Raw genomic sequence first — 17,338 nt, 5'->3', positions numbered from 1 at the left:
GTGGAGCTGGGAGGGGCAAGGATAAGGGACGAAGACCGGGGTAACATGTTGGATGCGATCATACCAGCACTAAAGCACCGGATCCCATCAGAACTCCGAAGTTAAGCGTGCTTGGGCGAGAGTAGTACTAGGATGGGTGACCTCCTGGGAAGTCCTCGTGTTGCATTCCCTTTTTAATTTTTTTCGCGCCGCTTGCAAAACAAAACGCACGTGTAAGTAATATATTTACCGTGTTTTATTATTTTGCACGAGTGGGGTAAGTCATAGCTGGGCGCTCACGATTCACGGGTCCAGCGTCGGCGTTGTGGCGCGGCAAGCGTGCACTGGTGCGGTTGAGAGGGAGGGGTGGAAACCGCGTTAAACTCGTCTCCGTAGTTGAGAGGGAGCGGCCAAAGCAATGTACAATCGTCTTTGTGGTGGAGCTGGGAGGGGCAAGGATAAGGGACGAAGACCGGGGTAACATGTCGGATGCGATCATACCAGCACTAAAGCACCGAATCCCATCAGAACTCCGAAGTTAAGCGTGCTTGGGCGAGAGTAGTACTAGGATGGGTGACCTCCTGGGAAGTCCTCGTGTTGCATTCCCTTTTTAATTTTTTTCGCGCCGCTTGCAAAACAAAACGCACGTGTAAGTAATATATTTACCGTGTTTTATTATTTTGCACGAGTGCGGTAAGTCATAGCTGGGCGCTCACGATTCACGGGTCCAGCGTCGGCGTTGTGGCGCGGCAAGCGTGCACTGGTGCGGTTGAGAGGGAGGGGTGGAAACCGCGTTAAACTCGTCTCCGTAGTTGAGAGGGAGCGGCCAAAGCAATGTACAATCGTCTTTGTAGTGGAGCTGGGAGGGGCAAGGATAAGGGACGAAGACCGGGGTAACATGTCGTATGCGATCATACCAGCACTAAAGCACCGGATCCCATCAGAACTCCGAAGTTAAGCGTGCTTGGGCGAGAGTAGTACTAGGATGGGTGACCTCCTGGGAAGTCCTCGTGTTGCATTCCCTTTTTAATTTTTTCGCGCCGCTTGCAAAACAAAACGCACGTGTAAGTAATATATTTACCGTGTTTTATTATTTTGCACGAGTGCGGTAAGTCATAGCTGGGAGCTCACGATTCACGGGTCCAGCGTCGGCGTTGTGGCGCGGCAAGCGTGCACTGGTGCGGTTGAGAGGGAGGGGTGGAAACCGCGTTAAACTCGTCTCCGTAGTTGAGAGGGAGCGGCCAAAGCAATGTACAATCGTCTTTGTAGTGGAGCTGGGAGGGGCAAGGATAAGGGACGAAGACCGGGGTAACATGTCGGATGCGATCATACCAGCACTAAAGCACCGGATCCCATCAGAACTCCGAAGTTAAGCGTGCTTGGGCGAGAGTAGTACTAGGATGGGTGACCTCCTGGGAAGTCCTTGTGTTGCATTCCCTTTTTAATTTTTTTCGCGCCGCTTGCAAAACAAAACGCACGTGTAAGTAATATATTTACCGTGTTTTATTATTTTGCACGAGTGCGGTAAGTCATAGCTGGGTGCTCACGATTCACGGGTCCAGCGTCGGCGTTGTGGCGCGGCAAGCGTGCACTGGTGCGGTTGAGAGGGAGGGGTGGAAACCGCGTTAAACTCGTCTCCGTAGTTGAGAGGGAGCGGCCAAAGCAATGTGCAATCGTCTTTGTAGTGGAGCTGGGAGGGGCAAGGATAAGGGACGAAGACCGGGGTAACATGTCGGATGCGATCATACCAGCACTAAAGCACCGAATCCCATCAGAACTCCGAAGTTAAGCGTGCTTGGGCGAGAGTAGTACTAGGATGGGTGACCTCCTGGGAAGTCCTCGTGTTGCATTCCCTTTTTAATTTTTTTCGCGCCGCTTGCAAAACAAAACGCACGTGTAAGTAATATATTTACCGTGTTTTATTTTTTTGCACGAGTGCGGTAAGTCATAGCTGGGTGCTCACGATTCACGGGTCCAGCGTCGGCGTTGTGGCGCGGCAAGCGTGCACTGGTGCGGTTGAGAGGGAGGGGTGGAAACCGCGTTAAACTCGTCTCCGTAGTTGAGAGGGAGCGGCCAAAGCAATGTGCAATCGTCTTTGTAGTGGAGCTGGGAGGGGCAAGGATAAGGGACGAAGACCGGGGTAACATGTCGGATGCGATCATACCAGCACTAAAGCACCGGATCCCATCAGAACTCCGAAGTTAAGCGTGCTTGGGCGAGAGTAGTACTAGGATGGGTGACCTCCTGGGAAGTCCTCGTGTTGCATTCCCTTTTTAATTTTTTTCGCGCCGCTTGCAAAAGAAAACGCACGTGTAAGTAATATATTTACCGTGTTTTATTATTTTGCACGAGTGCGGTAAGTCATAGCTGGGTGCTCACGATTCACGGGTCCAGCGTCGGCGTTGTGGCGCGGCAAGCGTGCACTGGTGCGGTTGAGAGGGAGGGGTGGAAACCGCGTTAAACTCGTCTCCGTAGTTGAGAGGGAGCGGCCAAAGCAATGTGCAATCGTCTTTGTAGTGGAGCTGGGAGGGGCAAGGATAAGGGACGAAGACCGGGGTAACATGTCGGATGCGATCATACCAGCACTAAAGCACCGGATCCCATCAGAACTCCGAAGTTAAGCGTGCTTGGGCGAGAGTAGTACTAGTATGGGTGACCTCCTGGGAAGTCCTCGTGTTGCATTCCCTTTTTAATTTTTTTCGCGCCGCTTGCAAAACAAAATGCACGTGTAAGTAATATATTTACCGTGTTTTATTATTTTGCACGAGTGCGGTAAGTCATAGCTGGGTGCTCACGATTCACGGGTCCAGCGTCGGCGTTGTGGCGCGGCAAGCGTGCACTGGTGCGGTTGAGAGGGAGGGGTGGAAACCGCGTTAAACTCGTCTCCGTAGTTGAGAGGGAGCGGCCAAAGCAATGTGCAATCGTCTTTGTAGTGGAGCTGGGAGGGGCAAGGATAAGGGACGAAGACCGGGGTAACATGTCGGATGCGATCATACCAGCACTAAAGCACCGGATCCCATCAGAAATCCGAAGTTAAGCGTGCTTGGGCGAGAGTAGTACTAGGATGGGTGACCTCCTGGGAAGTCCTCGTGTTGCATTCCCTTTTTAATTTTTTTCGCGCCGCTTGCAAAACAAAACGCACGTGTAAGTAATATATTTACCGTGTTTTATTATTTTGCACGAGTGCGGTAAGTCATAGCTGGGTGCTCACGATTCACGGGTCCAGCGTCGGCGTTGTGGCGCGGCAAGCGTGCACTGGTGCGGTTGAGAGGGAGGGGTGGAAACCGCGTTAAACTCGTCTCCGTAGTTGAGAGGGAGCGGCCAAAGCAATGTACAATCGTCTTTGTAGTTGAGCTGGGAGGGGCAAGGATAAGGGACGAAGACCGGGGTAACATGTTGGATGCGATCATACCAGCACTAAAGCACCGGATCCCATCAGAACTCCGAAGTTAAGCGTGCTTGGGCGAGAGTAGTACTAGGATGGGTGACCTCCTGGGAAGTCCTCGTGTTGCATTCCCTTTTTAATTTTTTTCGCGCCGCTTGCAAAACAAAACGCACGTGTAAGTAATATATTTACCGTGTTTTATTATTTTGCACGAGTGGGGTAAGTCATAGCTGGGCGCTCACGATTCACGGGTCCAGCGTCGGTGTTGTGGCGCGGCAAGCGTGCACTGGTGCGGTTGAGAGGGAGGGGTGGAAACCGCGTTAAACTCGTCTCCGTAGTTGAGAGGGAGCGGCCAAAGCAATGTACAATCGTCTTTGTGGTGGAGCTGGGAGGGGCAAGGATAAGGGACGAAGACCGGGGTAACATGTTGGATGCGATCATACCAGCACTAAAGCACCGGATCCCATCAGAACTCCGAAGTTAAGCGTGCTTGGGCGAGAGTAGTACTAGGATGGGTGACCTCCTGGGAAGTCCTCGTGTTGCATTCCCTTTTTAATTTTTTTCGCGCCGCTTGCAAAACAAAACGCACGTGTAAGTAATATATTTACCGTGTTTTATTATTTTGCACGAGTGCGATAAGTCATAGCTGGGTGCTCACGATTCACGGGCCCAGCGTCGGCGTTGTGGCGCGGCAAGCGTGCACTGGTGCGGTTGAGAGGGAGGGGTGGAAACCGCGTTAAACTCGTCTCCGTAGTTGAGAGGGAGCGGCCAAAGCAATGTGCAATCGTCTTTGTAGTGGAGCTGGGAGGGGCAAGGATAAGGGACGAAGACCGGGGTAACATGTCGGATGCGATCATACCAGCACTAAAGCACCGGATCCCATCAGAACTCCGAAGTTAAGCGTGCTTGGGCGAGAGTAGTACTAGGATGGGTGACCTCCTGGGAAGTCCTCGTGTTGCATTCCCTTTTTAATTTTTTTCGCGCCGCTTGCAAAACAAAACGCACGTGTAAGTAATATATTTACCGTGTTTTATTATTTTACACGAGTGCGGTAAGTCATAGCTGGGTGCTCACGATTCACGGGTCCAGCGTCGGCGTTGTGGCGCGGCAAGCGTGCACTGGTGCGGTTGAGAGGGAGGGGTGGAAACCGCGTTAAACTCGTCTCCGTAGTTGAGAGGGAGCGGCCAAAGCAATGTGCAATCGTCTTTGTAGTGGAGCTGGGAGGGGCAAGGATAAGGGACGAAGACCGGGGTAACATGTCGGATGCGATCATACCAGCACTAAAGCACCGGATCCCATCAGAACTCCGAAGTTAAGCGTGCTTGGGCGAGAGTAGTACTAGGATGGGTGACCTCCTGGGAAGTCCTCGTGTTGCATTCCCTTTTTAATTTTTGTCGCGCCGCTTGCAAAACAAAACGCACGTGTAAGTAATATATTTACCGTGTTTTATTATTTTGCACGAGTGCGGTAAGTCATAGCTGGGTGCTCACGATTCACGGGTCCAGCGTCGGCGTTGTGGCGCGGCAAGCGTGCACTGGTGCGGTTGAGAGGGAGGGGTGGAAACCGCGTTAAACTCGTCTCCGTAGTTGAGAGGGAGCGGCCAAAGCAATGTGCAATCGTCTTTGTAGTGGAGCTGGAAGGGGCAAGGATAAGGGACGAAGACCGGGGTAACATGTCGGATGCGATCATACCAGCACTAAAGCACCGGATCCCATCAGAACTCCGAAGTTAAGCGTGCTTGGGCGAGAGTAGTACTAGGATGGGTGACCTCCTGGGAAGTCCTCGTGTTGCATTCCCTTTTTAATTTTTTTCGCGCCGCTTGCAAAACAAAACGCACGTGTAAGTAATATATTTACCGTGTTTTATTATTTTGCACGAGTGCGGTAAGTCATAGCTGGGTGCTCACGATTCACGGGTCCAGCGTCGGTGTTGTGGCGCGGCAAGCATGCACTGGTGCGGTTGAGAGGGAGGGGTGGAAACCGCGTTAAACTCGTCTCCGTAGTTGAGAGGGAGCGGCCAAAGCAATGTACAATCGTCTTTGTAGTGGAGCTGGGAGGGGCAAGGATAAGGGACGAAGACCGGCGTAACATGTCGGATGCGATCATACCAGCACTAAAGCACCGGATCCCATCAGAACTCCGAAGTTAAGCGTGCTTGGGCGAGAGTAGTACTAGGATGGGTGACCTCCTGGGAAGTCTTCGTGTTGCATTCCCTTTTTAATTTTTTTCGCGCCGCTTGCAAAACAAAACGCACGTGTAAGTAATATATTTACCGTGTTTTATTATTTTACACGAGTGCGGTAAGTCATAGCTGGGTGCTCACGATTCACGGGTCCAGCGTCGGCGTTGTGGCGCGGCAAGCGTGCACTGGTGCGGTTGAGAGGGAGGGGTGGAAACCGAGTTAAACTCGTCTCCGTAGTTGAGAGGGAGCGACCAAAGCAATGTACAATCGTCTTTGTAGTGGAGTTGGGAGGGGCAAGGATAAGGGACGAAGACCGGCGTAACCAGCACTAAAGCACCGGATCCCATCAGAACTCCGAAGTTAAGCGTGCTTGGGCGAGAGTAGTACTAGGATGGGTGACCTCCTGGGAAGTCTTCGTGTTGCATTCCCTTTTTAATTTTTTTCGCGCCGCTTGCAAAACAAAACGCACGTGTAAGTAATATATTTACCGTGTTTTATTATTTTGCACGAGTGCGGTAAGTCATAGCTGGGTGCTCACGATTCACGGGTCCAGCGTCGGCGTTGTGGCGCGGCAAGCGTGCACTGGTGCGGTTGAGAGGGAGGGGTGGAAACCGCGTTAAACTCGTCTCCGTAGTTGAGAGGGAGCGGCCAAAGCAATGTACAATCGTCTTTGTAGTGGAGCTGGGAGGGGCAAGGATAAGGGACGAAGACCGGGGTAACATGTCGGATGCGATCATACCAGCACTAAAGCACCGGATCCCATCAGAACTCCGAAGTTAAGCGGGAAGTCCTCGTGTTGCATTCCCTTTTTAATTTTTTTCGCGCCGCTTGCAAAACAAAACGCACGTGTAAGTAATATATTTACCGTGTTTTATTATTTTGCACGAGTGCGGTAAGTCATAGCTGGGTGCTCACGATTCACGGGTCCAGCGTCGGTGTTGTGGTGCGGCAAGCGTGCACTGGTGCGGTTGAGAGGGAGGGGTGGAAACCGCGTTAAACTCGTCTCCGTTGTTGAGAGGGAGCGGCCAAAGCAATGTACAATCGTCTTTGTAGTGGAGCTGGGAGGGGCAAGGATAAGGGACGAAGACCGGGGTAACATGTTGGATGCGATCATACCAGCACTAAAGCATCGGATCCCATCAGAACTCCGAAGTTAAGCGTGCTTGGGCGAGAGTAGTACTAGGATGGGTGACCTCCTGGGAAGTCCTCGTGTTGCATTCCCTTTTTAATTTTTTTCGCGCCGCTTGCAAAACAAAACGCACGTGTAAGTAATATATTTACCGTGTTTTATTATTTTGCACGAGTGCGGTAAGTCATAGCTGGGTGCTCACGATTCACGGGTCCAGCGTCGGCGTTGTGGCGCGGCAAGCGTGCACTGGTGCGGTTGAGAGGGTGCTCACGATTCACGGGTCCAGCGTCGGCGTTGTGGCGCGGCAAGCGTGCACTGGTGCGGTTGAGAGGGAGGGGTGGAAACCGCGTTAAACTCGTCTCCGTAGTTGAGAGGGAGCGGCCAAAGCAATGTGCAATCGTCTTTGTAGTGGAGCTGGGAGGGGCAAGGATAAGGGACGAAGACCGGGGTAACATGTCGGATGCGATCATACCAGCACTAAAGCACCGGATCCCATCAGAACTCCGAAGTTAAGCGTGCTTGGGCGAGAGTAGTACTAGGATGGGTGACCTCCTGGGAAGTCCTCGTGTTGCATTCCCTTTTTAATTTTTGTCGCGCCGCTTGCAAAACAAAACGCACGTGTAAGTAATATATTTACCGTGTTTTATTATTTTGCACGAGTGCGGTAAGTCATAGCTGGGTGCTCACGATTCACGGGTCCAGCGTCGGCGTTGTGGCGCGGCAAGCGTGCACTGGTGCGGTTGAGAGGGAGGGGTGGAAACCGCGTTAAACTCGTCTCCGTAGTTGAGAGGGAGCGGCCAAAGCAATGTGCAATCGTCTTTGTAGTGGAGCTGGGAGGGGCAAGGATAAGGGACGAAGACCGGGGTAACATGTCGGATGCGATCATACCATCACTAAAGCACCGGATCCCATCAGAACTCCGAAGTTAAGCGTGCTTGGGCGAGAGTAGTACTAGGATGGGTGACCTCCTGGGAAGTCCTCGTGTTGCATTCCCTTTTTAATTTTTTTCGCGCCGCTTGCAAAACAAAACGCACGTGTAAGTAATATATTTACCGTGTTTTATTATTTTGCACGAGTGCGGTAAGTCATAGCTGGGTGCTCACGATTCACGGGTCCAGCGTCGGCGTTGTGGCGCGGCAAGCGTGCACTGGTGCGGTTGAGAGGGAGGGGTGGAAACCGCGTTAAACTCGTCTCCGTAGTTGAGAGGGAGCGGCCAAAGCAATGTGCAATCGTCTTTGTAGTGGAGCTGGGAGGGGCAAGGATAAGGGACGAAGACCGGGGTAACATGTCGGATGCGATCATACCAGCACTAAAGCACCGGATTCCATCAGAACTCCGAAGTTAAGCGTGCTTGGGCGAGAGTAGTACTAGGATGGGTGACCTCCTGGGAAGTCCTCGTGTTGCATTCCCTTTTTAATTTTTTTCGCGCCGCTTGCAAAACAAAACGCACGTGTAAGTAATATATTTACCGTGTTTTATTATTTTGCACGAGTGCGGTAAGTCATAGCTGGGTGCTCACGATTCACGGGTCCAGCGTCGGTGTTGTGGCGCGGCAAGCGTGCACTGGTGCGGTTGAGAGGGAGGGGTGGAAACCGCGTTAAACTCGTCTCCGTAGTTGAGAGGGAGCGGCCAAAGCAATGTACAATCGTCTTTGTAGTGGAGCTGGGAGGGGCAAGGATAAGGGACGAAGACCTGGGTAACATGTCGGATGCGATCATACCAGCACTAAAGCACCGGATCCCATCAGAACTCCGAAGTTAAGCGTGCTTGGGCGAGAGTAGTACTAGGATGGGTGACCTCCTGGGAAGTCCTCGTGTTGCATTCCCTTTTTAATTTTTTTCGCGCCGCTTGCAAAACAAAACGCACGTGTAAGTAATATATTTACCGTGTTTTATTATTTTGCACGAGTGCGGTAAGTCATAGCTGGGTGGTCACGATTCACGGGTCCAGCGTCGGTGTTGTGGCGCGGCAAGCGTGCACTGGTGCGGTTGAGAGGGAGGGGTGGAAACCGCGTTAAACTCGTCTCCGTAGTTGAGAGGGAGCGGCCAAAGCAATGTACAATCGTCTTTGTAGTGGAGCTGGGAGGGGCAAGGATAAGGGACGAAGACCTGGGTAACATGTCAGATGCGATCATACCAGCACTAAAGCACCGGATCCCATCAGAACTCCGAAGTTAAGCGTGCTTGGGCGAGAGTAGTACTAGGATGGGTGACCTCATGGGAAGTCCTCGTGTTGCATTCCCTTTTTAATTTTTTTCGCGCCGCTTGCAAAACAAAGCGCACGTGTAAGTAATATATTTACCGTGTTTTATTATTTTGCACGAGTGCGGTAAGTCATAGCTGGGTGCTCACGATTCACGGGTCCAGCGTCGGCGTTGTGGCGCGGCAAGCGTGCACTGGTGCGGTTGAGAGGGAGGGGTGGAAACCGCGTTAAACTCGTCTCCGTAGTTGAGAGGGAGCGGTCAAAGCAATGTACAATCGTCTTTGTGGTGGAGCTGGGAGGGGCAAGGATAAGGGACGAAGACCGGGGTAACATGTCGGATGCGATCATACCAGCACTAAAGCACCGGATCCCATCAGAACTCCGAAGTTAAGCGTGCTTGGGCGAGAGTAGTACTAGGATGGGTGACCTCCTGGGAAGTCCTCGTGTTGCATTCCCTTTTTAATTTTTTTCGCGCCGCTTGCAAAACAAAACGCACGTGTAAGTAATATATTTACCGTGTTTTATTATTTTGCACGATGGCGGTAAGTCATAGCTGGGCGCTCACGATTCACGGGTCCAGCGTCGGCGTTGTGGCGCGGCAAGCGTGCACTGGTGCGGTTGAGAGGGAGGGGTGGAAACCGCGTTAAACTCGTCTCCGTAGTTGAGAGGGAGCGGCCAAAGCAATGTACAATCGTCTTTGTGGTGGAGCTGGGAGGGGCAAGGATAAGGGACGAAGACCGGGGTAACATGTCGGATGCGATCATACCAGCACTAAATCACCGGATCCCATCAGAACTCCGAAGTTAAGCGTGCTTGGGCGAGAGTAGTACTAGGATGGGTGTCCTCCTGGGAAGTCCTCGTGTTGCATTCCCTTTTTAATCTTTTTCGCGCCGCTTGCAAAACAAAACGCACGTGTAAGTAATATATTTACCGTGTTTTATTATTTTGCACGAGTGCGGTAAGTCATAGCTGGGCGCTCACGATTCACGGGTCCAGCGTCGGCGTTGTGGCGCGGCAAGCGTGCACTGGTGCGGTTGAGAGGGAGGGGTAGAAACCGCGTTAAACTCGTCTCCGTAGTTGAGAGGGAGCGGCCAAAGCAATGTACAATCGTCTTTGTAGTGGAGCTGGGAGGGGCAAGGATAAGGGACGAAGACCGGGGTAACATGTCGGATGCGATCATACCAGCACTAAAGCACCGGATCCCATCAGAACTCCGAAGTTAAGCGTGCTTGGGCGAGAGTAGTACTAGGATGGGTGTCCTCCTGGGAAGTCCTCGTGTTGCATTCCCTTTTTAATTTTTTTCGCGCCGCTTGCAAAACAAAACGCACGTGTAAGTAATATATTTACCGTGTTTTATTATTTTGCACGAGTGCGGTAAGTCATAGCTGGGTGGTCACGATTCACGGGTCCAGCGTCGGTGTTGTGGCGCGGCAAGCGTGCACTGGTGCGGTTGAGAGGGAGGGGTGGAAACCGCGTTAAACTCGTCTCCGTAGTTGAGAGGGAGCGGCCAAAGCAATGTACAATCGTCTTTGTAGTGGAGCTGGGAGGGGCAAGGATAAGGGACGAAGACCTGGGTAACATGTCGGATGCGATCATACCAGCACTAAAGCACCGGATCCCATCAGAACTCCGAAGTTAAGCGTGCTTGGGCGAGAGTAGTACTAGGATGGGTGACCTCCTGGGAAGTCCTCGTGTTGCATTCCCTTTTTAATTTTTTTCGCGCCGCTTGCAAAACAAAACGCACGTGTAAGTAATATATTTACCGTGTTTTATTATTTTGCACGAGTGCGGTAAGTCATAGCTGGGTGCTCACGATTCACGGGTCCAGCGTCGGCGTTGTGGCGCGGCATGCGTGCACTGGTGCGGTTGAGAGGGAGGGGTGGAAACCGCGTTAAACTCGTCTCCGTAGTTGAGAGGGAGCGGTCAAAGCAATGTACAATCGTCTTTGTGGTGGAGCTGGGAGGGGCAAGGATAAGGGACGAAGACCGGGGTAACATGTCGGATGCGATCATACCAGCACTAAAGCACCGGATCCCATCAGAACTCCGAAGTTAAGCGTGCTTGGGCGAGAGTAGTACTAGGATGGGTGACCTCCTGGGAAGTCCTCGTGTTGCATTCCCTTTTTAATTTTTTTCGCGCCGCTTGCAAAACAAAACGCACGTGTAAGTAATATATTTACCGTGTTTTATTATTTTGCACGAGTGCGGTAAGTCATAGCTGGGCGCTCACGATTCACGGGTCCAGCGTCGGCGTTGTGGCGCGGCAAGCGTGCACTGGTGCGGTTGAGAGGGAGGGGTGGAAACCGCGTTAAACTCGTCTCCGTAGTTGAGAGGGAGCGGCCAAAGCAATGTACAATCGTCTTTGTGGTGGAGCTGGGAGGGGCAAGGATAAGGGACGAAGACCGGGGTAACATGTCGGATGCGATCATACCAGCACTAAATCACCGGATCCCATCAGAACTCCGAAGTTAAGCGTGCTTGGGCGAGAGTAGTACTAGGATGGGTGTCCTCCTGGGAAGTCCTCGTGTTGCATTCCCTTTTTAATTTTTTTCGCGCCGCTTGCAAAACAAAACGCACGTGTAAGTAATATATTTACCGTGTTTTATTATTTTGCACGAGTGCGGTAAGTCATAGCTGGGCACTCACGATTCACGGGTCCAGCGTCGGCGTTGTGGCGCGGCAAGCGTGCACTGGTGCGGTTGAGAGGGAGGGGTGGAAACCGCGTTAAACTCGTCTCCGTAGTTGAGAGGGAGCGGCCAAAGCAATGTACAATCGTCTTTGTAGTGGAGCTGGGAGGGGCAAGGATAAGGGACGAAGACCGGGGTAACATGTCGGATGCGATCATACCAGCACTAAAGCACCGGATCCCATCAGAACTCCGAAGTTAAGCGTGCTTGGGCGAGAGTAGTACTAGGATGGGTGTCCTCCTGGGAAGTCCTCGTGTTGCATTCCCTTTTTAATTTTTTCCGCGCCGCTTGCAAAACAAAACGAACGTGTAAGTAATATATTTACCGTGTTTTATTATTTTGCACGAGTGCGGTAAGTCATAGCTGGGTGGTCACGATTCACGGGTCCAGCGTCGGTGTTGTGGCGCGGCAAGCGTGCACTGGTGCGGTTGAGAGGGAGGGGTGGAAACCGCGTTAAACTCGTCTCCGTAGTTGAGAGGGAGCGGCCAAAGCAATGTACAATCGTCTTTGTAGTGGAGCTGGGAGGGGCAAGGATAAGGGACGAAGACCTGGGTAACATGTCAGATGCGATCATACCAGCACTAAAGCACCGGATCCCATCAGAACTCCGAAGTTAAGCGTGCTTGGGCGAGAGTAGTACTAGGATGGGTGACCTCCTGGGAAGTCCTCGTGTTGCATTCCCTTTTTAATTTTTTTCGCGCCGCTTGCAAAACAAAACGCACGTGTAAGTAATATATTTACCGTGTTTTATTATTTTGCACGAGTGCGGTAAGTCATAGCTGGTGCTCACGATTCACGGGTCCAGCGTCGGCGTTGTGGCGCGGCAAGCGTGCACTGGTGCGGTTGAGAGGGAGGGGTGGAAACCGCGTTAAACTCGTCTCCGTAGTTGAGAGGGAGCGGCCAAAGCAATGTACAATCGTCTTTGTAGTGGAGCTGGGAGGGGCAAGGATAAGGGACGAGGACCGGGGTAACATGTTGGATGCGATCATACCAGCACTAAAGCACCGGATCCCTTCAGAACTCCGAAGTTAAGCGTGCTTGGGCGAGAGTAGTACTAGGATGGGTGACCTCCTGGGAAGTCCTCGTGTTGCATTCCCTTTTTAATTTTTTTCGCGCCGCTTGCAAAACAAAACGCACGTGTAAGTAATATATTTACCGTGTTTTATTATTTTGCACGAGTGCGGTAAGTCATAGCTGGATGCTCACGATTCACGGGTCCAGCGTCGGCGTTGTGGCGCGGCAAGCGTGCACTGGTGCGGTTGAGAGGGAGGGGTGGAAACCGCGTTAAACTCGTCTCCGTAGTTGAGAGGGAGCGGCCAAAGCAATGTACAATCGTCTTTGTAGTGGAGCTGGGAGGGGCAAGGATAAGGGACGAAGACCGGGTAACATGTCGGATGCGATCATACCAGCACTAAAGCACCGGATCCCATCAGAACTCCGAAGTTAAGCATGCTTGGGCGAGAGTAGTACTAGGATGGGTGACCTCATGGGAAGTCCTCGTGTTGCATTCCCTTTTTAATTTTTTTCGCGCCGCTTGCAAAACAAAACGCACGTGTAAGTAATATATTTACCGTGTTTTATTATTTTGCACGAGTGCGGTAAGTCATAGCTGGGTGCTCACGATTCACGGGTCCAGCGTCGGCGTTGTGGCGCGGCATGCGTGCACTGGTGCGGTTGAGAGGGAGGGGTGGAAACCGCGTTAAACTCGTCTCCGTAGTTGAGAGGGAGCGGTCAAAGCAATGTACAATCGTCTTTGTGGTGGAGCTGGGAGGGGCAAGGATAAGGGACGAAGACCGGGGTAACATGTCGGATGCGATCATACCAGCACTAAAGCACCGGATCCCATCAGAACTCCGAAGTTAAGCGTGCTTGGGCGAGAGTAGTACTAGGATGGGTGACCTCCTGGGAAGTCCTCGTGTTGCATTCCCTTTTTAATTTTTTTCGCGCCGCTTGCAAAACAAAACGCACGTGTAAGTAATATATTTACCGTGTTTTATTATTTTGCACGAGTGCGGTAAGTCATAGCTGGGTGCTCACGATTCACGGGTCCAGCGTCGGCGTTTTGGCGCGGCAAGCGTGCACTGGTGCGGTTGAGAGGGAGGGGTGGAAACCGCGTTAAACTCGTCTCCGTAGTTGAGAGGGAGCGGCCAAAGCAATGTGCAATCGTCTTTGTAGTGGAGCTGGGAGGGGCAAGGATAAGGGACGAAGACCGGGGTAACATGTCGGATGCGATCATACCAGCACTAAAGCACCGGATCCCATCAGAACTCCGAAGTTAAGCGTGCTTGGGCGAGAGTAGTACTAGGATGGGTGACCTCCTAGGAAGTCCTCGTGTTGCATTCCCTTTTTAATTTTTTTCGCGCCGCTTGCAAAACAAAACGCACGTGTAAGTAATATATTTACCGTGTTTTATTATTTTGCACGAGTGCGGTAAGTCATAGCTGGGTGCTCACGATTCACGGGTCCAGCGTCGGCGTTGTGGCGCGGCAAGCGTGCACTGGTGCGGTTGAGAGGGAGGGGTGGAAACCGCGTTAAACTCGTCTCCGTAGTTGAGAGGGAGCGGCCAAAGCAATGTGCAATCGTCTTTGTAGTGGAGCTGGGAGGGGCAAGGATAAGGGACGAAGACCGGGGTAACATGTCGGATGCGATCATACCATCACTAAAGCACCGGATCCCATCAGAACTCCGAAGTTAAGCGTGCTTGGGCGAGAGTAGTACTAGGATGGGTGACCTCCTGGGAAGTCCTCGTGTTGCATTCCCTTTTTAATTTTTTTCGCGCCGCTTGCAAAACAAAACGCACGTGTAAGTAATATATTTACCGTGTTTTATTATTTTGCACGAGTGCGGTAAGTCATAGCTGGGTGCTCACGATTCACGGGTCCAGCGTCGGCGTTGTGGCGCGGCAAGCGTGCACTGGTGCGGTTGAGAGGGAGGGGTGGAAACCGCGTTAAACTCGTCTCCGTAGTTGAGAGGGAGCGGCCAAAGCAATGTGCAATCGTCTTTGTAGTGGAGCTGGGAGGGGCAAGGATAAGGGACGAAGACCGGGGTAACATGTCGGATGCGATCATACCAGCACTAAAGCACCGAATCCCATCAGAACTCCGAAGTTAAGCGTGCTTGGGCGAGAGTAGTACTAGGATGGGTGACCTCCTGGGAAGTCCTCGTGTTGCATTCCCTTTTTAATTTTTTTCGCGCCGCTTGCAAAACAAAACGCACGTGTAAGTAATATATTTACCGTGTTTTATTATTTTGCACGAGTGCGGTAAGTCATAGCTGGGCGCTCACGATTCACGGGTCCAGCGTCGGCGTTGTGGCGCGGCAAGCGTGCACTGGTGCGGTTGAGAGGGAGGGGTGGAAACCGCGTTAAACTCGTCTCCGTAGTTGAGAGGGAGCGGCCAAAGCAATGTACAATCGTCTTTGTGGTGGAGCTGGGAGGGGCAAGGATAAGGGACGAAGACCGGGGTAACATATCGGATGCGATCATACCAGCACTAAAGCACCGGATCCCATCAGAACTCCGAAGTTAAGCGTGCTTGGGCGAGAGTAGTACTAGGATGGGTGACCTCTTGGGAAGTCCTCGTGTTGCATTCCCTTTTTAATTTTTTTCGCGCCGCTTGCAAAACAAAACGCACGTGTAAGTAATATATTTACCGTGTTTTATTATTTTGCACGAGTGCGGTAAGTCATAGCTGGATGCTCACGATTCACGGGTCCAGCGTCGGCGTTGTGGCGCGGCAAGCGTGCACTGGTGCGGTTGAGAGGGAGGGGTGGAAACTGCGTTAAACTCGTCTCCGTAGTTGAGAGGGAGCGGCCAAAGCAATGTACAATCGTCTTTGTAGTGGAGCTGGGAGGGGCAAGGATAAGGGACGAAGACCGGGGTAACATGTCGGATGCGATCATACCAGCACTAAAGCACCGGATCCCATCAGAACTCCGAAGTTAAGCATGCTTGGGCGAGAGTAGTAATAGGATGGGTGACCTCATGGGAAGTCCTCGTGTTGCATTCCCTTTTTAATTTTTTTTGCGCCGCTTGCAAAACAAAACGCACGTGTAAGTAATATATTTACCGTGTTTTATTATTTTGCACGAGTGCGGTAAGTCATAGCTGGGTGCTCACGATTCACGGGTCCAGCGTCGGCGTTGTGGCGCGGCAAGCGTGCACTGGTGCGGTTGAGAGGGAGGGGTGGAAACCGCGTTAAACTCGTCTCCGTAGTTGAGAGGGAGCGGTCAAAGCAATGTACAATCGTCTTTGTGGTGGAGCTGGGAGGGGCAAGGATAAGGGACGAAGACCGGGGTAACATGTCGGATGCGATCATACCAGCACTAAAGCACCTGATCCCATCAGAACTCCGAAGTTAAGCGTGCTTGGGCGAGAGTAGTACTAGGATGGGTGACCTCCTGGGAAGTCCTCGTGTTGCATTCCCTTTTTAATTTTTTTCGCGCCGCTTGCAAAACAAAACGCACGTGTAAGTAATATATTTACCGTGTTTTATTATGTTGCACGAGTGCGGTAAGTCATAGCTGGGCGCTCACGATTCACGGGTCCAGCGTCGGCGTTGTGGCGCGGCAAGCGTGCACTGGTGCGGTTGAGAGGGAGGGGTGGAAACCGCGTTAAACTCGTCTCCGTAGTTGAGAGGGAGCGGCCAAAGCAATGTACAATCGTCTTTGTGGTAGAGCTGGGAGGGGCAAGGATAAGGGACGAAGACCGGGGTAACATGTCGGATGCGATCATACCAGCACTAAATCACCGGATCCCATCAGAAGTCCGAAGTTAAGCGTGCTTGGGCGAGAGTAGTACTAGGATGGGTGTCCTCCTGGGAAGTCCTCGTGTTGCATTCCCTTTTTAATTTTTTTCGCGCCGCTTGCAAAACAAAACGCACGTGTAAGTAATATATTTACCGTGTTTTATTATTTTGCACGAGTGCGGTAAGTCATAGCTGGGCGCTCACGATTCACGGGTCCAGCGTCGGCGTTGTGGCGCGGCAAGCGTGCACTAGTGCGGTTGAGAGGGAGGGGTGGAAACCGCGTTAAACTCGTCTCCGTAGTTGAGAGGGAGCGGCCAAAGCAATGTACAATCGTCTTTGTAGTGGAGCTGGGAGGGGCAAGGATAAGGGACGAAGACCGGGGTAACATGTCGGATGCGATCATACCAGCACTAAAGCATCGGATCCCATCAGAACTCCGAAGTTAAGCGTGCTTGGGCGAGAGTAGTACTAGGATGGGTGTCCTCCTGGGAAGTCCTCGTGTTGCATTCCCTTTTTAATTTTTTTCGCGCCGCTTGCAAAACAAAACGAACGTGTAAGTAATATATTTACCGTGTTTTATTATTTTGCACGAGTGCGGTAAGTCATAGCTGGGTGGTCACGATTCACGGGTCCAGCGTCGGTGTTGTGGCGCGGCAAGCGTGCACTGGTGCGGTTGAGAGGGAGGGGTGGAAACCGCGTTAAACTCGTCTCCGTAGTTGAGAGGGAGCGGCCAAAGCAATGTACAATCGTCTTTGTAGTGGAGCTGGGAGGGGCAAGGATAAGGGACGAAGACCTGGGTAACATGTCGGATGCGATCATACCAGCACTAAAGCATCGGATCCCATCAGAACTCCGAAGTTAAGCGTGCTTGGGCGAGAGTAGTACTAGGATGGGTGACCTCCTGGGAAGTCCTCGTGTTGCATTCCCTTTTTAATTTTTTTCGCGCCGCTTGCAAAACAAAACGCACGTGTAAGTAATATATTTACCGTGTTTTATTATTTTGCACGAGTGCGGTAAGTCATAGCTGGGTG

General features: G+C 52.0%; 41 non-coding genes across 41 annotated transcripts; all 41 read left to right on the top strand.

Moving 5' to 3' along the window:
• Positions 1 to 50: 50 nt before the first annotated feature.
• On the top strand, positions 51 to 169 carry LOC123174085 (5S ribosomal RNA). The gene has a single exon (XR_006486760.1). It is a non-coding gene; the product is annotated as a 5S ribosomal RNA (ribosomal RNA).
• Positions 170 to 466: 297 nt separating this feature from the next.
• Positions 467 to 585, top strand: LOC123174042 (5S ribosomal RNA). Its single transcript, XR_006486720.1, has one exon. It is a non-coding gene; the product is annotated as a 5S ribosomal RNA (ribosomal RNA).
• Positions 586 to 882: 297 nt separating this feature from the next.
• LOC123174113 (5S ribosomal RNA) lies at positions 883 to 1,001 on the top strand. Its single transcript, XR_006486786.1, has one exon. It is a non-coding gene; the product is annotated as a 5S ribosomal RNA (ribosomal RNA).
• Positions 1,002 to 1,297: 296 nt separating this feature from the next.
• Positions 1,298 to 1,416, top strand: LOC123174116 (5S ribosomal RNA). The gene has a single exon (XR_006486789.1). It is a non-coding gene; the product is annotated as a 5S ribosomal RNA (ribosomal RNA).
• Positions 1,417 to 1,713: 297 nt separating this feature from the next.
• Positions 1,714 to 1,832, top strand: LOC123174041 (5S ribosomal RNA). The gene has a single exon (XR_006486719.1). It is a non-coding gene; the product is annotated as a 5S ribosomal RNA (ribosomal RNA).
• A 297-nt stretch (positions 1,833 to 2,129) lies between these two features.
• Positions 2,130 to 2,248, top strand: LOC123174084 (5S ribosomal RNA). The gene has a single exon (XR_006486759.1). It is a non-coding gene; the product is annotated as a 5S ribosomal RNA (ribosomal RNA).
• Positions 2,249 to 2,545: 297 nt separating this feature from the next.
• On the top strand, positions 2,546 to 2,664 carry LOC123174125 (5S ribosomal RNA). Its single transcript, XR_006486798.1, has one exon. It is a non-coding gene; the product is annotated as a 5S ribosomal RNA (ribosomal RNA).
• Positions 2,665 to 2,961: 297 nt separating this feature from the next.
• Positions 2,962 to 3,080, top strand: LOC123174026 (5S ribosomal RNA). Its single transcript, XR_006486705.1, has one exon. It is a non-coding gene; the product is annotated as a 5S ribosomal RNA (ribosomal RNA).
• A 297-nt stretch (positions 3,081 to 3,377) lies between these two features.
• On the top strand, positions 3,378 to 3,496 carry LOC123174072 (5S ribosomal RNA). The gene has a single exon (XR_006486749.1). It is a non-coding gene; the product is annotated as a 5S ribosomal RNA (ribosomal RNA).
• A 297-nt stretch (positions 3,497 to 3,793) lies between these two features.
• Positions 3,794 to 3,912, top strand: LOC123174060 (5S ribosomal RNA). The gene has a single exon (XR_006486738.1). It is a non-coding gene; the product is annotated as a 5S ribosomal RNA (ribosomal RNA).
• A 297-nt stretch (positions 3,913 to 4,209) lies between these two features.
• LOC123174048 (5S ribosomal RNA) lies at positions 4,210 to 4,328 on the top strand. The gene has a single exon (XR_006486726.1). It is a non-coding gene; the product is annotated as a 5S ribosomal RNA (ribosomal RNA).
• Positions 4,329 to 4,625: 297 nt separating this feature from the next.
• Positions 4,626 to 4,744, top strand: LOC123174037 (5S ribosomal RNA). The gene has a single exon (XR_006486715.1). It is a non-coding gene; the product is annotated as a 5S ribosomal RNA (ribosomal RNA).
• Positions 4,745 to 5,041: 297 nt separating this feature from the next.
• LOC123174025 (5S ribosomal RNA) lies at positions 5,042 to 5,160 on the top strand. Its single transcript, XR_006486704.1, has one exon. It is a non-coding gene; the product is annotated as a 5S ribosomal RNA (ribosomal RNA).
• Positions 5,161 to 5,457: 297 nt separating this feature from the next.
• LOC123174011 (5S ribosomal RNA) lies at positions 5,458 to 5,576 on the top strand. The gene has a single exon (XR_006486691.1). It is a non-coding gene; the product is annotated as a 5S ribosomal RNA (ribosomal RNA).
• A 278-nt stretch (positions 5,577 to 5,854) lies between these two features.
• Positions 5,855 to 5,973, top strand: LOC123174082 (5S ribosomal RNA). Its single transcript, XR_006486758.1, has one exon. It is a non-coding gene; the product is annotated as a 5S ribosomal RNA (ribosomal RNA).
• A 674-nt stretch (positions 5,974 to 6,647) lies between these two features.
• On the top strand, positions 6,648 to 6,766 carry LOC123174017 (5S ribosomal RNA). The gene has a single exon (XR_006486697.1). It is a non-coding gene; the product is annotated as a 5S ribosomal RNA (ribosomal RNA).
• A 366-nt stretch (positions 6,767 to 7,132) lies between these two features.
• Positions 7,133 to 7,251, top strand: LOC123174013 (5S ribosomal RNA). The gene has a single exon (XR_006486693.1). It is a non-coding gene; the product is annotated as a 5S ribosomal RNA (ribosomal RNA).
• Positions 7,252 to 7,548: 297 nt separating this feature from the next.
• Positions 7,549 to 7,667, top strand: LOC123174046 (5S ribosomal RNA). The gene has a single exon (XR_006486724.1). It is a non-coding gene; the product is annotated as a 5S ribosomal RNA (ribosomal RNA).
• Positions 7,668 to 7,964: 297 nt separating this feature from the next.
• Positions 7,965 to 8,083, top strand: LOC123174008 (5S ribosomal RNA). The gene has a single exon (XR_006486688.1). It is a non-coding gene; the product is annotated as a 5S ribosomal RNA (ribosomal RNA).
• A 297-nt stretch (positions 8,084 to 8,380) lies between these two features.
• Positions 8,381 to 8,499, top strand: LOC123174123 (5S ribosomal RNA). The gene has a single exon (XR_006486796.1). It is a non-coding gene; the product is annotated as a 5S ribosomal RNA (ribosomal RNA).
• Positions 8,500 to 8,796: 297 nt separating this feature from the next.
• LOC123174021 (5S ribosomal RNA) lies at positions 8,797 to 8,915 on the top strand. The gene has a single exon (XR_006486700.1). It is a non-coding gene; the product is annotated as a 5S ribosomal RNA (ribosomal RNA).
• Positions 8,916 to 9,212: 297 nt separating this feature from the next.
• Positions 9,213 to 9,331, top strand: LOC123174112 (5S ribosomal RNA). Its single transcript, XR_006486785.1, has one exon. It is a non-coding gene; the product is annotated as a 5S ribosomal RNA (ribosomal RNA).
• Positions 9,332 to 9,628: 297 nt separating this feature from the next.
• On the top strand, positions 9,629 to 9,747 carry LOC123174030 (5S ribosomal RNA). The gene has a single exon (XR_006486709.1). It is a non-coding gene; the product is annotated as a 5S ribosomal RNA (ribosomal RNA).
• A 297-nt stretch (positions 9,748 to 10,044) lies between these two features.
• LOC123174119 (5S ribosomal RNA) lies at positions 10,045 to 10,163 on the top strand. The gene has a single exon (XR_006486792.1). It is a non-coding gene; the product is annotated as a 5S ribosomal RNA (ribosomal RNA).
• Positions 10,164 to 10,460: 297 nt separating this feature from the next.
• On the top strand, positions 10,461 to 10,579 carry LOC123174100 (5S ribosomal RNA). The gene has a single exon (XR_006486774.1). It is a non-coding gene; the product is annotated as a 5S ribosomal RNA (ribosomal RNA).
• Positions 10,580 to 10,876: 297 nt separating this feature from the next.
• Positions 10,877 to 10,995, top strand: LOC123174088 (5S ribosomal RNA). Its single transcript, XR_006486763.1, has one exon. It is a non-coding gene; the product is annotated as a 5S ribosomal RNA (ribosomal RNA).
• A 297-nt stretch (positions 10,996 to 11,292) lies between these two features.
• LOC123174029 (5S ribosomal RNA) lies at positions 11,293 to 11,411 on the top strand. Its single transcript, XR_006486708.1, has one exon. It is a non-coding gene; the product is annotated as a 5S ribosomal RNA (ribosomal RNA).
• A 297-nt stretch (positions 11,412 to 11,708) lies between these two features.
• LOC123174118 (5S ribosomal RNA) lies at positions 11,709 to 11,827 on the top strand. Its single transcript, XR_006486791.1, has one exon. It is a non-coding gene; the product is annotated as a 5S ribosomal RNA (ribosomal RNA).
• Positions 11,828 to 12,124: 297 nt separating this feature from the next.
• LOC123174129 (5S ribosomal RNA) lies at positions 12,125 to 12,243 on the top strand. Its single transcript, XR_006486801.1, has one exon. It is a non-coding gene; the product is annotated as a 5S ribosomal RNA (ribosomal RNA).
• Positions 12,244 to 12,539: 296 nt separating this feature from the next.
• LOC123174010 (5S ribosomal RNA) lies at positions 12,540 to 12,658 on the top strand. Its single transcript, XR_006486690.1, has one exon. It is a non-coding gene; the product is annotated as a 5S ribosomal RNA (ribosomal RNA).
• A 296-nt stretch (positions 12,659 to 12,954) lies between these two features.
• Positions 12,955 to 13,073, top strand: LOC123174027 (5S ribosomal RNA). Its single transcript, XR_006486706.1, has one exon. It is a non-coding gene; the product is annotated as a 5S ribosomal RNA (ribosomal RNA).
• Positions 13,074 to 13,370: 297 nt separating this feature from the next.
• Positions 13,371 to 13,489, top strand: LOC123174007 (5S ribosomal RNA). Its single transcript, XR_006486687.1, has one exon. It is a non-coding gene; the product is annotated as a 5S ribosomal RNA (ribosomal RNA).
• Positions 13,490 to 13,786: 297 nt separating this feature from the next.
• Positions 13,787 to 13,905, top strand: LOC123174120 (5S ribosomal RNA). The gene has a single exon (XR_006486793.1). It is a non-coding gene; the product is annotated as a 5S ribosomal RNA (ribosomal RNA).
• Positions 13,906 to 14,202: 297 nt separating this feature from the next.
• Positions 14,203 to 14,321, top strand: LOC123174045 (5S ribosomal RNA). Its single transcript, XR_006486723.1, has one exon. It is a non-coding gene; the product is annotated as a 5S ribosomal RNA (ribosomal RNA).
• A 297-nt stretch (positions 14,322 to 14,618) lies between these two features.
• LOC123174040 (5S ribosomal RNA) lies at positions 14,619 to 14,737 on the top strand. The gene has a single exon (XR_006486718.1). It is a non-coding gene; the product is annotated as a 5S ribosomal RNA (ribosomal RNA).
• Positions 14,738 to 15,034: 297 nt separating this feature from the next.
• Positions 15,035 to 15,153, top strand: LOC123174110 (5S ribosomal RNA). The gene has a single exon (XR_006486784.1). It is a non-coding gene; the product is annotated as a 5S ribosomal RNA (ribosomal RNA).
• A 297-nt stretch (positions 15,154 to 15,450) lies between these two features.
• On the top strand, positions 15,451 to 15,569 carry LOC123174068 (5S ribosomal RNA). Its single transcript, XR_006486745.1, has one exon. It is a non-coding gene; the product is annotated as a 5S ribosomal RNA (ribosomal RNA).
• A 297-nt stretch (positions 15,570 to 15,866) lies between these two features.
• LOC123174031 (5S ribosomal RNA) lies at positions 15,867 to 15,985 on the top strand. Its single transcript, XR_006486710.1, has one exon. It is a non-coding gene; the product is annotated as a 5S ribosomal RNA (ribosomal RNA).
• A 297-nt stretch (positions 15,986 to 16,282) lies between these two features.
• Positions 16,283 to 16,401, top strand: LOC123174075 (5S ribosomal RNA). The gene has a single exon (XR_006486752.1). It is a non-coding gene; the product is annotated as a 5S ribosomal RNA (ribosomal RNA).
• A 297-nt stretch (positions 16,402 to 16,698) lies between these two features.
• On the top strand, positions 16,699 to 16,817 carry LOC123174050 (5S ribosomal RNA). The gene has a single exon (XR_006486728.1). It is a non-coding gene; the product is annotated as a 5S ribosomal RNA (ribosomal RNA).
• Positions 16,818 to 17,114: 297 nt separating this feature from the next.
• Positions 17,115 to 17,233, top strand: LOC123174016 (5S ribosomal RNA). The gene has a single exon (XR_006486696.1). It is a non-coding gene; the product is annotated as a 5S ribosomal RNA (ribosomal RNA).
• Positions 17,234 to 17,338: the final 105 nt, after the last annotated feature.

The sequence above is a fragment of the Triticum aestivum genome, unplaced genomic scaffold (genome assembly GCF_018294505.1).
Source record: "Triticum aestivum cultivar Chinese Spring unplaced genomic scaffold, IWGSC CS RefSeq v2.1 scaffold20189, whole genome shotgun sequence".
NCBI lineage: Eukaryota > Viridiplantae > Streptophyta > Magnoliopsida > Poales > Poaceae > Triticum > Triticum aestivum.
This window is presented reverse-complemented; position numbering and strand designations above follow the sequence as displayed.